Source organism: Drosophila arizonae, chromosome 2, assembly GCF_054131065.1.
Source record: "Drosophila arizonae isolate 15081-1271.41 chromosome 2, UAZ_ARI_1.0, whole genome shotgun sequence".
In the NCBI taxonomy this organism is placed as follows: Eukaryota; Metazoa; Arthropoda; class Insecta; order Diptera; family Drosophilidae; genus Drosophila; species Drosophila arizonae.
This window is the reverse complement of record NC_142922.1, coordinates 10,812,471-10,829,307: the sequence shown is the minus strand read 5'-3', so window position 1 is coordinate 10,829,307 and position 16,837 is coordinate 10,812,471. Positions and strand designations below refer to the sequence as shown.

General features: G+C 39.2%; 1 long non-coding RNA gene across 1 annotated transcript; it reads left to right on the top strand.

The window, feature by feature from the left end:
- Positions 1-14,947: 14,947 nt before the first annotated feature.
- Positions 14,948-16,772, top strand: LOC149270291 (uncharacterized). Its single transcript, XR_016271643.1, has 3 exons — positions 14,948-16,009; positions 16,291-16,388; positions 16,453-16,772. It is a non-coding gene; the product is annotated as an uncharacterized LOC149270291 (long non-coding RNA).
- The last annotated feature ends 65 nt before the right edge of the window (positions 16,773-16,837 follow it).

The following is a 16,837-nucleotide window of genomic DNA, read 5'->3' as shown; positions in this document are numbered from 1 at the left end:
GCGCGGTGAATTCAATCAATTTATAGATCATTGCAATATAATTGTATACTTTGTATTAAAAACAGCACAAAATAATATAAATGAGCAGCCATCGAGCGCAAAGCGAAATTTTAATAATACAATCGTAATTCATAAGCCTATTTTAGCAAATGAATTTCACTACCAAAAATTCAAACTCTACCTAATTATCTAACCAAATTAAACTCGCTTTTTATTAAATATTGATATCTAACGATATCCACAACAACACAATTACAAAGCGCAGTGCTGCATTATTATTAAACACTATAAATAAATGCATTCAAACACCCACACACACAGACACACACACACTCATATTCACATACAAGCAATGTAGTTCAATAAGGCCATTCAGATATTAAACAGTGAAATATTTTGGTGTAATAAACTCAATTTACGCTTTCATATAATTTGATATCATTTGCATATATATTTGCAGTTGTAATTGCATTTAATTTTATTTTATGCAAATGTCCAATAATAACAAATATTGTAATAAATTAGGAAACGCAATTTGCTCATTTCATTAAATGCAATGAATACAAAGAGCAAAACAGACAGCAAACCAACCACATCCCACTCCCCCTTGAATGTCTCTATGATATGAGATGACATATGGATGTGATCGAAGAGCAGAGAGAGAGTTTCCACACACAGAATTTACTTTTTCTATACAAATGAGACTTTTTTAAAGTTTTTTTTTTTTTATAATCTGAGCAATATTGTAAGACCTCACACGAAATGATTAGTGATAATAGCTGGCCAATAACTCTTAGCTGCTTTATTCTTAACACTCTGCTCGCGAAATCAACCGATACTATTATAATTTCTCGCTCTAGCTCCGAGAAAAGAACTTCGGTTCCTTAAGTTGAAATATTCGTATGAAGCTCTTTGAACGAACATCGCTTAGAGAGAGATATGCTTGTCGGTTGCCCATTGAGGCTCAGTAGGTGAGGCTCAGTAGGTGATGCATGCACTGAAATCACGAGCCTAAATGCTCTCTAAATTTCCTCTCACTTATTTCACGACATCGAACGAGCAAGAGTTATTTACGAGCTATATTAGGGAGCGATGATAGCTTGCTCAAGCACTTTTTCATTTGCTCCGCTGTTGTATCCCTGGTAGTGCTTAGCCCCTGACTAGTGCTTAGGTATCTTCGTGTGTATTCTTTTTCGATGCCCTGGTGATTGCTCTCTGCGGCGGGGCTCTCTAGGCAATGTCTATGTTGCTGTCCCAAACGTTCCCATGTAACTGGGAGCCATAGGTCCATATTGGTTTCGGAAGAGAGACTAGTTTAAGAAGCTTCCTCCACGAACAGCTTTTGTTGGATTAAACTTGCCTTGGAATACCCATAATGTTGATTGCTTATATGAATAACTACAAGATGCGACACCTGTTCTTCCACATTTCTTCCTGCACAGATCGCTGGCTACGATAATTTTAAAACTTGCTCAGATTGATGTAAGGCATGTCAACACTTCAAAACAGTTAATTTATGTTGATTGCCCATCATAATGAAGACACTTGATGAGATATTTATGTATGCTGCTGACCTTAAGTTTTAATTAGCAGAGATGAATGCAGTAGAAAGAGCTCTCAAAGAGCGGGAAAGTTGCAGTCACGTTGATTTATCGCACGGCAGCCTCTTTAGCCGGAATACCTAATTTTGAGACAAATGCCCCCCAAAAACACATACGGCACGGTAGAGGACAAAAGCTCATTACGCATACGCCCTGTGACGGCGAGGCAAACAATGCAAGCGACAATGACAATGATGATGGCGGCTGCAGCAGCAAAAGCAGCAGAGCAGCAGAGCAGAAGCAGCAGCAGGAGGAGCAGCAGAAGCAGCAGGAGCAGCCACATCATAAACGTTTGAACCGCATTTGCACACATGAATTAAGCATTCCACGAAAGTAACAGTAGCTGCAGTGCTTCGCGGCAGATTCCAAGGACCTTCAGCCGCAGGCACCATACCAAAACACGTTCAGCTGGCAAACACACACACACACACACACTTTTGCACTCTGGGCACGTCATGACCTGGTCATGTTTGTTAAGCGCGTTGGCGGGAATGGGAAATGGAAACAACTAACCTATGACTGCAGGTTCCGCAGTGGTGCTTACTCTCCCCCTCTGTCTCCCTCACTCTCTCTCTCTCTCTCTCTACCACACTCTTTGTCTTTGGCTGCGTCGGATGTGCAGCGGCTTAATGCCACTACAATTTATTATGGCGAGCAGCGAGAGGAGAGCCAGCGGCAATTTCGGTGGAAGAACGATTTCAAGGCAACCCTAAATCAATTGTATTGTTAAGAGTTTTAAATTAAATTTCCAATTGTCAATGTTATTTTATTTGGTCGCTTTTCCGTTGCCTATAAATTTGAAGTCTGGCCAACAGCAGCTGGGCTTGCGAAAAATTCGCAGGCACACAGAAGTCGCTTCCTGCCGGTTAGCTGCACTAAATTCAGCCGTAAGGACATGGTCTAAGGCCAACAGCGCCAGCAACAACAACAACAACAGCAGCCATAGCAATAAGAACAACAACTTTATTTCCGCCACTTGTGTGGGTCCGGCGCACTCTATTGTCCTGCTCCTTTGGATGCGAGTATATAGTTATATATTTCTGCAGTTCTTAACGTATTTTTACACCGTAATTGTTTTTATTTACCTTTCTGCTTGCCCCATAAAAAACAAACATATATACATATATACGAATTATTTTTTTGATCTTCTGCCCTGAATTCTTTTTCATAATATTTTTAAAAACATGAAAATATTAGTGTACTTTGTACACTTTACGTGCTTTATCTTTCCCATGCTTCGGCTTTATGGTTTTTTCTCTTTAATTCTATTTACGCATTTTATTCGATTAGAATCTCTGTAGCCGAGGGCTATTGTGACCAAACCAAAATTGCGTAATAGAGCAAAGTCAAATTGAATTTGCTAAGAATGTGAAAAGCCAAATGTGTTATGGGAAGTGCTGCTGCTCCGAGCAGACAGTCTTAAATGCCCCAAGGCCAAACTCGTTCGAGTCGAGTCCTTAACATAATTACATTTCAGTTAATAAATTTGAAACAAAGCATTTCAGGACAGTCAATCAGCACAAGGACAAAGCTCAAGTTAGAGGTTGATGAAGAGAAGAAGAAGAAAAATAAGTGAAACTTATGACAAGTATTTTTATAAATAGCCAGAGCTTAGGAAAACCAGAGCAATGTATTGTATAAATATAAATGTAGATAAAGGACTCTATATGTATAAGGAGAACAAGTTTGGGGCTGTCATCAAACGTCTTGGCAACATAATTCATGCGAAAACCTTTGCATACCTTTTACAAATTATCTCAGCATTCATGTTGGCAACAAATTTGTATATTCCAAGGAAAGTGTCAAACATTATGTAAATGAGATATTCCACAAGTCGTCTAACATACACACACACACACATACACATACGCACACACACGCAGACGCACGCTTACTGTGGCTGGTAAGCCTTAGCCGAGCACTTGAGCAAATTAACAAAATTTCAATCACACTTCATTAGCAAAGGCATTTCAATGAGACCCATTCCATTTTGGATAAATGTGCTGCTGCGACATCTACTTGGCATTGTAGCCATGAATTTCTACACAGCTCTCAGGCAACAGCAGCTCCAGCCCCAGAAGGGGCTCAATCATCGACCGCAAAGCTAATGGAATGCTGCTCGTGTGAGCTGCAGATGACAACAGCCTTCCATTGTAGAATACCAATCCAAGGCGACGCCTGTAATAGCCGAATGTAGCACAGGACTCGCATTGATAGAAGTCCAATTGTGATTAGCATGAAATTGGTTTTCATATATGCGTAGCGATTAAAATAATACTCGAATTACTTAAATACAGCTAGTTGGGCAAATATTTTAGTGAATAAAAAATTATTTGAGTAAATCAGACTGGACGTTGTTTTCAGAAAAAATTGTATAATAAGTTTCAGACGAGATATATAAGTAGAGAATACATTAATATAAATTTGAAATATAATTAGAATGAATATAAATAACCAAACAATTTGAGCCATGCATTGAAATTTTAAAAATTCATTTAAAGACTTTCCTTGCTCGTTTCAAGATCGAAACATATTTTAATTCCATGAGTTTAGCTTTTTGATTATTATCAATTGATTCTGCATTCAAAATTAATATTTCGTAAGTAAAAAAAAAAATATATATATATACAATTCGTTATATGTATATTATATAAATACTCAATATAAATGTTGTCTAATGTGCGTCTAAAGTCGAAATAAAAAAAAAAAAAAATAAATTTAAATAAATATTAAAAATAAAATATGACTTCCTCACACATATAAAGGTTTCTAGTAATCAGAGATATAATTTATAATAGATAATTTGATAAATTTGATTTATTTAGAAACAATAAAATTTCAATAAAGCTTAATTAAAAAAAAAATAATAATAATAATAATAATAATAATACATACACTCACACACACCAAGTTCTGATTGCTAATAAAGTCTGATATTATTTTCCAATTCTATTTTTTTATCGCAGCTCTCTAGAGCTAAGCGCAGATAAGGTAAGCAAATCGCTTATGCAACTGAAAAATATCTTAATATGACCAATTTATAAAAATTGTTATTTTTTGGCTTCCTGCTTGTTTTCTATCCACATTTCATCTTTAAAACATGCTCTTGGTTGAATCGTACGAGTTTCTGAATATGCAAAACACTCGTAAATTGCAATAGCTCACTGCTGCCCCATGGGGCCATGTAAACAAAAATGATTTTTAGCTTTTTGCAGTGGCTTTTAATTACTTTAGCTGCGCAGAGGTTTCACAAATATTTTAGCAACGCTTCAAAAATATTGCCAACCACAAAATTTTATTATTAATAGTACAAGAACTGGAACAAGGGCCAACAAAAAATTGCCGAAAAAAAAGTGTATGCGGATTGCATAAATTGAGCTTTGAACGAAAGGTATATGCAAATAGTAGAGGCTTTTCCAAATATGATGATGGGGCAGAGGGCCGAGACGAGAGCCGACCTGGAAGGCGGATGTGTGCATCACGACTTCACATATTGCCCAGGGCGCCACTAAAATATTATTTTATAAAATTTGCTTAAGGATGCAGCGGTAGCTACAACAGCAGAAGCAGCAGGAGCAGCAGCAGCAGCAGCAGCAGGAGCATCAGTAACGGCAACAGCCAAAAGTTTGCTTATCCTTGAAAGTTTATTTTACGCCGGAAATAAACCAAATTGCGCTCGCCGAGCGCTGAGCGCCGAGCTCTGAGAGTGCCGCACGGGGATCTCATGTGTTGCATGCGAGTGCGAACAGTAAGTGCTTGTGAGTGTTTATGAATGCGAGGGCAGACTGTGAGCACAGGGCAAAGCTCTTTTCAACTGTAACTTAAGAGATTTCCCCACGAATTTATGGCGCATGCAGATTTTCTTAAATTGTGCCGATGGGCCGGACGCTGGTGCTCGGATGACGTTAGCCTTGACTGGGCAGCCACTTCACAGCTGGCCGTCGTCCGTTGGCTTGGCCAGCTAAAATAAATACAAAATGTTGTAATTTGGCTACATATTTGCACACCAATTATTTTCCTAGCAGCAGCAGTGGAGCAGAATCAACAGCAACAGCAACAACAACAACAACAACAATAAAATGCCCAAAAACAATAGTAAAATTGTTGGCCTGGGAGACAGCTCTGGGAGCCATGACGATGATGGCCATTACGAAAACATTTAATTGTTGTTTTTGCCAAATGAATGGCAAACGGCCCGCAGCGGCAAAAGCATACGACACAAATTGCGGTGTGCTCATTACGACAATAGGACTACGGCATGCCCTGCCCTGCCCTGCCGTGCTGTGCCGTGCCTGGCCGGACCCGGCCAAGTCAATTCCGTGCGGCCCATTAGAAGCCACTGGCAGAGCCAGGCAGGGCGTTGTGCATTCGCCTTCTTTCATGCTCGACTGCACATCTTTGTTGCAACGCAGCCTCGGCCCGCTTGACAAAGCAGCTCAGTCAGTAGCTGGCCGAGCGGACAACCTGCGGCTGTGGGCAAAGTGGGCCACTCCATTGCGTGCGCTGGCTCTGTATTTTTTTACACTAATTAAAATAAACCAAGTGGCAGCGGGGCTCAACAAGCTGCTCATTGCGCACAGTGCGCTCCTGCGTAGGCATCAGGAAAGTCACAACTAAGCTCTCACTGTCTTTCTCTCTGTGTGTGTGTGCGTGGGTGTGCAAATAGCACAAGGTTGCGTGCATTTGGCCGACGGCAACCAAATTGAAATTGAGCAGCGGTCGCTGCGGTTAGGCAGACGGACAACTGAAGCGTAGTTAGCCTGCGCACTTTAGTTTACCGGCAGCGGTTTGCGTTTTGGTTTGGTTTCATTTGCTCAGCTCTGCGCTGGCAAAGGGTAACAATGACACGATTCGCGGCCGTTTTGCACTCCAAATATTACGTATACGCCCCGGGCAACGAGTGGGCTGAAAACGGTTGGGCCAACTAGCTCGCCGCTGCAGCTAAACTACACTGGCCAACACAACAGTCCACTCTCATTTCAATTTGGCGTTGCAGGCATCCAAAAACATTTTGCATAATCGTTTTAATAACAAGTTTGTAATTGCTTATTCATGTACTGCCAGCGAGCAAGGCGAGCGGCAGAGATCGAAAACTCTTCAAACGGGTGGGGGAGGGGGGAGGGGCAGGGGTTTGGCGGGTTCTGGGAGTCCTTAAACTGTGTCGAAACAACAGCTCGACCCAGCACTCGGTAAACCCCACAGTTATGGAACAAACTTTTGCTTTTTAAATGTTTCTTTATTAGTTGCTGTAATTGTTTTCGAGTTTTTGTTGTTATTATTGTTGTTGCTCTTTTGTTGTTTTCGCAGTTTTTTGGGTAGGGGCGCTTGCCTGAAAGTAGGAAATGTCCTGCCAGTGGACAAGGCGCCGTTCGCCGCAGGAATATAATTTTTCCATTTTTTTTTCTCTCATTTTTTTTTCTCTGTCTTCATCAAAGAAATCGAGACTGCAGGCTTGAGTCGTGAGCCAAGCACAGAAAGTTTTCACGAACTACCAACAGCGACAACTACCAACAAAAGTTGGTAAAGAAACGGCTACGAAAATTCGTTGTTGTTTTTGCTTGTAAATACAGCGGAAATGCTTCAAATTTACGTCGCCCGCTGCGGAAACTACATACAAATACAGATATATTTATATATATATCTGTAAGTACATATATATAATAAGTTTGTCTATATATATATTTCGATGTTCATGTATTTGCTGCAGTAACCACCAAAAATTGCAACTGCAATTTGCGCCTTTGTTTTGCCGCCTGGCCAGAAGTTTGCCATGAACAACTTTTACCCCAAAAACCAAACAAAGCCAGCCTAGCGAGCAATGGCAACGAGAGTGGCAAAAACCAACTCGGATTTACGTATAAAAATGTATTTATTTATATAAGTAGAGATGCCTGCCTCTGTGTGTGTGTGAGTGTGAAACAAAATGTTGAATCTAAAACTAAATTAAAGGAATGCCTTTGGCGACAAAATATTTGGTTGGAAAACACAGGCAAACAGCTCGAACGAATTCTGCTGAGAGTTGTTTGAATTCTGCAACGGATTAGTAACTCAAATGTTTTGTTTGTTGTGCAAAATTGTTGCATGTTTGTGTAGAATATTTGCAATCAGCATTAGCATGTTTATCGAAGCAAGAAATGCAATTTGTGACCACACACACACACACACACACACAGAGCTAGTTGGCCAAGTTAGTTTTGGTAGAAACTTTATTAATTTAAAGTAAATGCTAAGCAACTTTAAACTTTGCCCGCTGCGTAATGCCTGGAAGTTAGCAACGAGCTGTATTTATGTGTAAATCAAAGATAGATAGCCGATGCCAAGCTGATTGCCTACGGCAACACGGCACGGCCTGCTATCGGTGTATTGGCACATTGGCCTCATGTGACGCACTTGGAGCATGTCGCCGACATGTGTAGGTAAAGTGAAGCACGAATCGACGAGGCTGTCGTTGTGCGACACCGGCGACAGCAACGTCAACAACAACAGCCGCAGCAGCAACAGCAACAACAGCAACAACAGCAGCAACAGCAACAACAGCAACTTATTAGATTAATGACGCTGGTAATGGATTAGTGAGCATCGCAGCCGTCAGTGGACTTTGTCATTGGCGCCACAGCGTCTACGGCCAACAACTAAACATCAGTTCGTAATTAGTGACATAGGAAAAGCGGCTATGGACGATGGGCGATGCGACACTCACTACTGACAGTAGACGTGGGCTGTCCAGGCGCGGCCTGCAACGAAGCCTGTCAACAGCAGCCGGCGGCAATAATTGCAGCCAGCGCTTCGTATTAAGTTAAAACGTGCAATGTGCATTTAATGAAGCACTTAAAGTATCCACACACTCAACGGCCATAAATAAGACTAACAAGTCAATGCCGTCAACTGCTTGCAATCCGCTGGCCAGGCTCCATGCTCGCATTCCATAAGTATGCGCACATACACTCACTTATTGTTTCAATAATAACTTTGCACGCACGCCGCTTGCATTTCAATTGCGAGGCGCGACGGCTGGAGAAACTTGAGCAGTTTCATGTAAAATGACGACGGTGTGTGTGTGTGTGTGTGTACTGCTCTGCTTGAGGCTGCTGAAAAGTCCAATTTGAGTGACCGCCAAAGCAATTTCAGCAACACTGAAATTAACAGTGGCATAACAACATTTCAATGCCCTAGCACAGAAAAGATGTAATTACATACAAGTTAATATATAATTTAGGTACATGTCTTAAATGTGTAAAATTATAAAATATATAAATAAACAGCCATTGTTTTAGTCTGCGGGTCTAGAAAAGATCTATAGATCTAATATACAAATGGACCCAATATATTATTGCCTTTTTTATAAGCGTTATTAAATTAGTTACAAATCTTCAGATGGTTGTTTAAAAGACTTTGCATTGTCTATGCCGTCTCCTAACTTTTGCAGAGGCACATCACATAACATTGGCCCCATCATATTGCCAGAACAAATATTATTCACTGTTTCGATTTTGGATAGAAGAGTCTCGAGCATAATCAATCTGTTGATCGTAAAAAGTCGATCTGCTGTGAGCTCGATTACGAACTCTTATCTTTCTCTCTGATCTCGCTAATTGTGGGAACTCTCAGACCTAAATTGGCTAGGGTGAGCTTCAGTATATATACGATTTACTCATTATAAATAGAGCATTCACAGCTATTCACTTAGACATTTACATAATACGCTAAAAGCCAGCTTTTATTTTAAATTTGCTTAATCGTTGAAATTCATGAATAAAATAATAGTATTAATATTAATTTTATTTCTACTTTAAATTTGAATAAAGACTTAGAAGATTTATAAATTTATTGTAATTATTTTTAAGCTATAATAATATATTTATTGTATAATAAAACCATATCAGGTAATTTGTTTGTTTATTTCGTAGACTTTGTTTATTTGTATATGTTTATTAATTTTATATATATTTCATTTATTTATGCTAATTATTAATTTATTTATTTTTAATTAATTTAATTTAATTTATTATTATTTTTTATTTGTATATACTATTTATATATATATTATATATTGTTTATTGGTATATATTTATTAATTTTATATATATATATTTATTCTTTTCATTTATATTTCATTTATTTATGCTAATTATTTATTTATTTTTTTTTAATTTATTTTTTTTTTTACAAGACTTAACTAAAATAATTTGGGTATCATATGGATACATAAAATTAAATCTGTCCACCATAATATTGATATGGATAGCATAAAATAAATATATCAAAACATAAAATCATATTAGGTAATTTTTTTTATTTGTTATTTATTAATTAATTTATATTATTTATTTATTTATTTCCTCCCATTAATATTAGTATAGATAACATAAAATAAATATGCGCACTAGAATCTTACATTAATCCGAAAGAAGTTTATCTTGAAGAAGTTGCCTCGAAGAAGCATACACTCTCTTTCTCGACTTTAGCTAGAGTATCAAGGCATTTGCATGTCAGCTTTTGCTCTAATTCTTGCGGACGAGCTGGGAATACGCGACGAGCCCATCAAGACAAGACACCGTTTGAATCGTGTCTCACAACATTTAGACAGCATTTATGCGCAGAGCGAAGTTAATTTTGGTTGTTAACCAATTGAGAGCAGAGCTCCAAGTGAATAATCGGCCCACGACTTGGCCCCGTCAGCCGTCAAGTGCGGGACGCATTAGTAACTTCATTTGATTCACACCTTCGTCAAGGTAATAACTGTGACCGTGTTTGTGGCACGGCGGCAGATTGAAACGTTTGCCGCTTGCATTACGCTGCAGCTCTGCAGTGCAGTGCCATCACTCTGGGCCGACGTCACTCTGTCTGCTCTGACAGTTAGAAACAGACGCTTAGTCAGGCAGGAACACGTGCCAGAGCCTGCCAAATGCTACTCTAAGCCCCGTTCGTGTGTGGGTCTTGGCCTGGTCGGCGTATCGTTCTGATAGCCCAATTGAAATGCAGCGCACGTAGCTGATGTTTTTTTTTACCCCCCGTCGCCCACTCTTTTCCCTTTTTGTTTTCTTGCTCTTCTCTCGTTCTGTATTTGTTTAAATCGGCGCTAGTTTTTTGTTGCTCCTGCTGTCATATTTTAATGCCAACTGCTGTGAATCGCTGCCGGCCAGTGGCGCATTTTAAATGTCATGTTGTCAATCGCCTCGCCTGTCCGCCTTCTGTCAGCTTATGTGCGGTCGCTAGCCAAGCATAAATTACCCACTTCTGACGCCGCACCGAGCCCAGCACTCGCCGGCCATCCACATTAAGGGTGTGCAGCAGCGACACAGCAGCGACATCGAGTTATTTGTAGCAGGATGTCCATAAGTTGCATTCAACCTTGAAATTGAAACTGAAAACTGAAAACACAGCCAGCGCACTTGTCGCAACAAGTGCGAGCTGCCAGGCCAAATCTGATAAAAAACAGTATAAATTGTAGTCCATTATAATACACTTTTAACGTAAATTATAATTTATAATATGAGTTGAATGAGTTTTCATTTCTTTGATTTATTTATATTAAATTAAAAATACATTTAGTGTTTTTACAATATTTATTCTATTATTTCTATTACAACTTAAGTTTTTTTATATGCCGTACCTATCATAAAAACTTAAATTATAATATAATTAATATAATAAATATTTTAAGAAATACTATATGTATTTTTAATTTATTATAATTTATTGGAAAAAATATAAAAAGGGGAAATATGTTAATTTTTTGCTATACTAATTTCGTAATTTATTACAGCTTAAACAGCTTAAAAAAAAAAAAAAAAAAAAAAATCACCCCAAATTTATTTCAGAAAACAACTAAAACTTTATATAGTATGTTCTTTTGATCTTTGTCCCTAATACCTTACTTTATGTCAATGAACTATATATGAATTTTTTACAATAATAGCCCAAGGCTTTATCTAAAGCACACTTTAAATTATGTCAGCAACTAGCTTATTGCAAGCAAAACAAAAACACAGAAGTCAATTTATACCTAGAGTAATTTATTTATCAATTAATTTGTTCTTTTTAGGGGCTTAAATGATGTATGATCACAATATAATTTGTTTTGCGGCTGCCCATAAGATTAGTGCGTTAGTTAACACAAATTAAGTTAATCTATGTTAAAACTTTATTGAAATATTAAGCACTGAACAATATTCAATTTTACTTTTTTCAAACTTAAATCTCAGCTGATAGGAATAATGTTTTCATTAATTTTTAATTCTATTGAAAGTATATTTCACTACTGTAATTATATTTATGATGTCGTAAACACGGATTAATAAAGCACTCAAGCTGACTCACAATCTTTATGATTCCTCGGCCTTGGCCAATAGCCCAATTTGAATGCAAGATTGTTGAAATTCGAAATTCATTTCCGAGTTTGTGATGAATGTGTTTCATATGCAAATTATCACACAGACAGAGTTCAGTCAACTCTTTGGCCGTGTGTCAATACGTTTATACGTTTCTTGGCTGTCATTTGGGTTAATGTTGATTTTGTTTAATTTCACAGTTTAATCATAGAAATTTGACGTGTGAAAAGAAAACGTTTAGTGCTTTAGGGATCTCCCGAAATTTACCTTTTGGCTATCCTCCCATATTTATCTAACCTAAATCTCACGCACCAAACTCATATCTGCACGAGAACTTTGCGAAAAACTCAAAAAACCAAAATTGATGCCAAATGTAACACACGTTTCACAAATTATCATAACCGAAACACAAATTGCACATAAAACTTGTCGTATTGCCCCTCTCATTTGCCCATTAAAAGAATGGCAACAAAATAATATAAAAAACATTCATTCAAAATCTCGAAAATAAATTGCACGAATTTCAGCACCCAGAAGACAACGCATTAATGTCGCGCCCATAAATGGAGCGAAAGGAAAAAGCCAAAAAACATATATGTATAGTATATATATGTATATACATCTGTAAAAAACCAAAAAGTAAAACAACTGTAGAACTACTTAAATTTAAATGAAATCACGTTTCAGATTTGCCGGCGACATTCTGGACTTTCTCTTTTCAAAAACGTGTAAATAACATTTTTATTGTATGTATTTATAACATTTATTCAAACTTTCTGCCAGAGACGGACGGGCGGACAGACGTAGCCCAGCCAAACAGCAGGTGTGACACTTGATTCGGTTTCGGTTTCTGTTTCGGTTTGGGGATTCGGGCTTCGTAGCGCGTTTTACTGACCCACATCTGGCGTGATACGGCATCAGAATGCAGTGGGCGAGTGCCAAGGCTCCTGGCAACAACTCTCACCCACGTCTGCTGTGGTGCTGCGGTGCTGCGGTACGCCAGCGGAGCTTGTCACATCAAGCATTCTACATTCTACATTAACAGAGCAAAAGAAACTGTGCAAATATTTTTATGTGCACATAAAACAATGGACACACGGACAGGTCCATCAGTCCGGCAGTCCGGCAGTCCGCAGCTAGACAGCTGGACAGCTGGACGGACACGGACAGCAGTAGTCCGGTCTCGAAGCGGAACAAAAGAATTGGGCTGCCAGTTGGTAGGCTATGAAATTGTCAGCAAATGTGAAATTTTAAATAAAATGATGAATTTATGTGAGCACTCGACGTGCGTCAGACGTGCGAGAATTTCACAAGCAGCTGGCCGTGGGAAGAGGGCTCGCCGCTGCGGGGCGTGGCATAACGTTCTGTGGCGCTTTGTCAAAACAAATCAAAAAAATGTATTTATATATATAGAGATGTGGAATGAAAAAAAAAAAAAAAAAATGAACAATGCTTGCATCTCTTAGACATTTGTGCGCGCTTCTTTCGCCGCTCAAGTGTTAACTGCAAAATTATGCAAATAAAGTCCAGTTATCATAAAAGCGACAACAAAAACGAAAACAAACACTTGACAAACAAATATCGGGGCGGATACACAGCGCAGCGCAGCGCAAACAAACAAATTTGCGAGAATGAATGGGAATTGCGGTTCAGTGTTATCTTAGCCCCATTTGCGTGCGGCGAGGCTCAAGTGCATATAGATACAGTTATTGGGGCATGGCTGGGCACTGAAAACTTAAAGACATAAGACGAATAAATGCAAATACTGGCTAAATATATCGCTGCCCTTAGCTGAACTTAAGTCCTGCGCCAAGTCTCAGCTAGTTGCCATGCAAATCGGATTGCCATCGTCCAGCCTCCTTCCCTCGCTGCCTCCTCCTGCTTCCGCCACCACCGCTGCTGCTGCTGCTCCTGCTCCTGCTGCTGTTGTCTGTATTCTCTGCTGGTGGCCACGACGGCTGCCAACGGATTACACAACTTTGGGATTGTCAATATGGCTTAAGCTGCTGTCGCATTGTTGCCACTGCCTCTGCTGCCGCTGCTGCTGCTCCTGCTGCTGCTGCTAACGAGCTGCTTGCGTAGCCGCAGCGCCAAGAATAACAAAGCTCGGCAACTGTTACGATAGCGGCAACTGCGGCAGCACAAGCTGACTGCAAATCGATCGGGATTCCGCAGTGGGTGGCGCTGACAGCAATTAGATTTGGTCGAGATTTAATTATGCGTGCACATTTCAATTAGCAGTGCAACGGCTGCTCCTGCGACCGCTACTTAGGCTGCCTAGCAATTAGAAGATCTTTCATTTTAGCTCAAACGTCAATTAGATACTCGGACTCATGCACCAAAAGCTACCATAAATCAACCCAAATTGTTGTGATTCTTAATATCAGGCATATGGAAATACTATGCATGCCTCCAACTGCTGCTCCTCCAACTACGGCTTTGACAATCCCTGTCATTTGCATACTAACAGCAACAACAACAACAACAACAACAATATCAACACTCCAACAAGGTTTAGCAAGTCGACGACGTGAACGCTTTTAAGATTTATTAGCGCATTTGACTTGATTTAGCTTGTTTATGTTTTTGCAGAGCAAAACTTATGGCTGAGCATTATGGCCACAAAGCGGACAGCGTAGCTGGACACTAGCGTGCAGGCACACACACACACACATACACAGACACACTCACGTGCTTAGGTGTTGCTCAGGGTATACACGCAACAGCAGCGCCTCATCTATAGCTTTGGCTTTGGCCAGCTGATGTGCATCATAAATTATTTTGATGTGCGCTTTAGTTGATGCTGTTGTTGAAAAATCTGATTGGACGCAGCAGATGATAGTCGCCGTCTGTGGGGCTGCAGGTGTTAAATGTCTTGCCCAAAGTGCTCCACATAAATCTGTGTGTGCGTGTGTGCGTGTGTGTGTGTGTGTGCGATAGATGCGACTTTAAACTGACAATAGCTCATTTAAATGGTCGACATTTGTTTTTGGACGCTGCTCCTTTAATTTGATTTGAATTAATGCGCACTCAGTCAAAGGTTATACGCCTCAGCAATAACAATGGCCATTTCAGTCCCCCATTATCCACTCTCTCTCTCTCTCTCTCACTCTCTCTCTTTCTCTCTATCTTGGCTGATGCCAGGCAAAACTCACGTCTGTCGCAGACACAACAAACTAATTCCTGCCGCCCTGGACAATCCATTAGGGTCACTTTATGTTTTAGTTGCTTCATGTTCTTGTTGCCGTTGTTGCTGCTAATGTTTGTGTCTTGTAAATGGCACCATTTCAGGCACAAAAAACTCGACCGAATGCAGCGTCATTCATCACAACAACAACAGCAGCAACAACAACAACAACAACATCAACAAAACAACTTCCCGGCGCTGAAGTGAGCAACTGTAACTGGGACTCCCGGAGGACACTCAGCTTTGCACTTAAACGTCGAGCAACGAACCCAAACAAAAAGCCACAAATGCACATCACACACACACACACGCACATATCCAACGGTATTCACTCGCTGGCCGCCCTTTTGTTGTTTGTCTCTCGTTTTTTGGGCACCCTTACAAATATTTTTGTTATGCATTCCAAGCGAAAACTGTTAAAAAATTAAAATGCTGCTTAACAACTTTAGCACTTGATAAACGAGTGCGAATACATATAGCACAAGGTGTGCACATTTGTAAACAAAATGCACACACATACACACAGACACATATATATAGGTGCAGACATGCCCGCATAAGCATCCTATATTATACATTTCAATTGTTTATGGGCCTTTGTCAGCGTATGCTCTCCGAGAGATTGCATTTTATTTAAGGCCAAAATGTCATCGTATATAAGTCGAAAATAACAGCGCAAACAATTAGCGTAGCAAATATGCAAATTAATTGTAATAATAAGTATTGTGAATATATTAAGGCAAATATTTTGCTTAAATACGGCATGCAGGGAATGACTCGTCTGTTTTGACAGAATGTGAAAGTATTTCTCCGAGTCAATATCCAATTAGGCAGCCGCAGGGGCTCCCAGCGAGCTGGCATACATACATATATAACTGTAAGCTGTTCAAGTGAGTGAATTCAGTCGAAAGCATCAGCAATTGAATGCTCGCTTATGCATTAAACTTGGTTAAGTATTTAATGCATCGCTGACAGAGGAGGCCAAGAAGGAGAGCGTGAGGGCTTATAGCATTTACACAGATATTTATGTGTTTATGTGTGAACTGGCATATTGTAGAGAACTGGTGGAGACCTTGAGGGTCTTATGGATATTTAATATATATTCATTTACCATTGAATTCTGATTAACAATTATACCAAAAATATTTTTTCTTTTCTTATGATTATAAAGTTTTCTATAAATTTCAAGGAAGGCACCTCAATAATTTCCCTTGAATTACAAATATATTGAACGAAAATGGATCATTGCAATAAAGGAGTTAACATCGGGTGCGAGAAGAGTTAGGGAGACTATTGGTACATGTTTTTGTATATATGTGTGTATATTTTACAGGGTTGTCCATATTCTACGAGCGCTTCAGGCAACCCTAAATCTTTTGACAGAGACAATATGCCCATTTAAGAGATATATCCTATTGAAGAAGTTATGTCAACAAATCAACTTAAACCAAATAAATTGATTATGAGCGTCAACATGAAGAAAATTGTGTTTTTCCTTGATTTGAAAAAAAAAATAAATAAATAAATAAATAAATAAAAATTGGGTCCATCGAATATGGACAATCCTACATATATTGTGTATTGTAAAAATCAAATTCATATTCTTCTCTTAATATTAATGTCTACATTCATGGAAAAAAAGTAAAACTGTAAGTGTGTGGGTGGGTGGCTGCCAGCGAGTACGTGTGTATGTGTTTTTCTAGTAGCTAAGTTGTAAG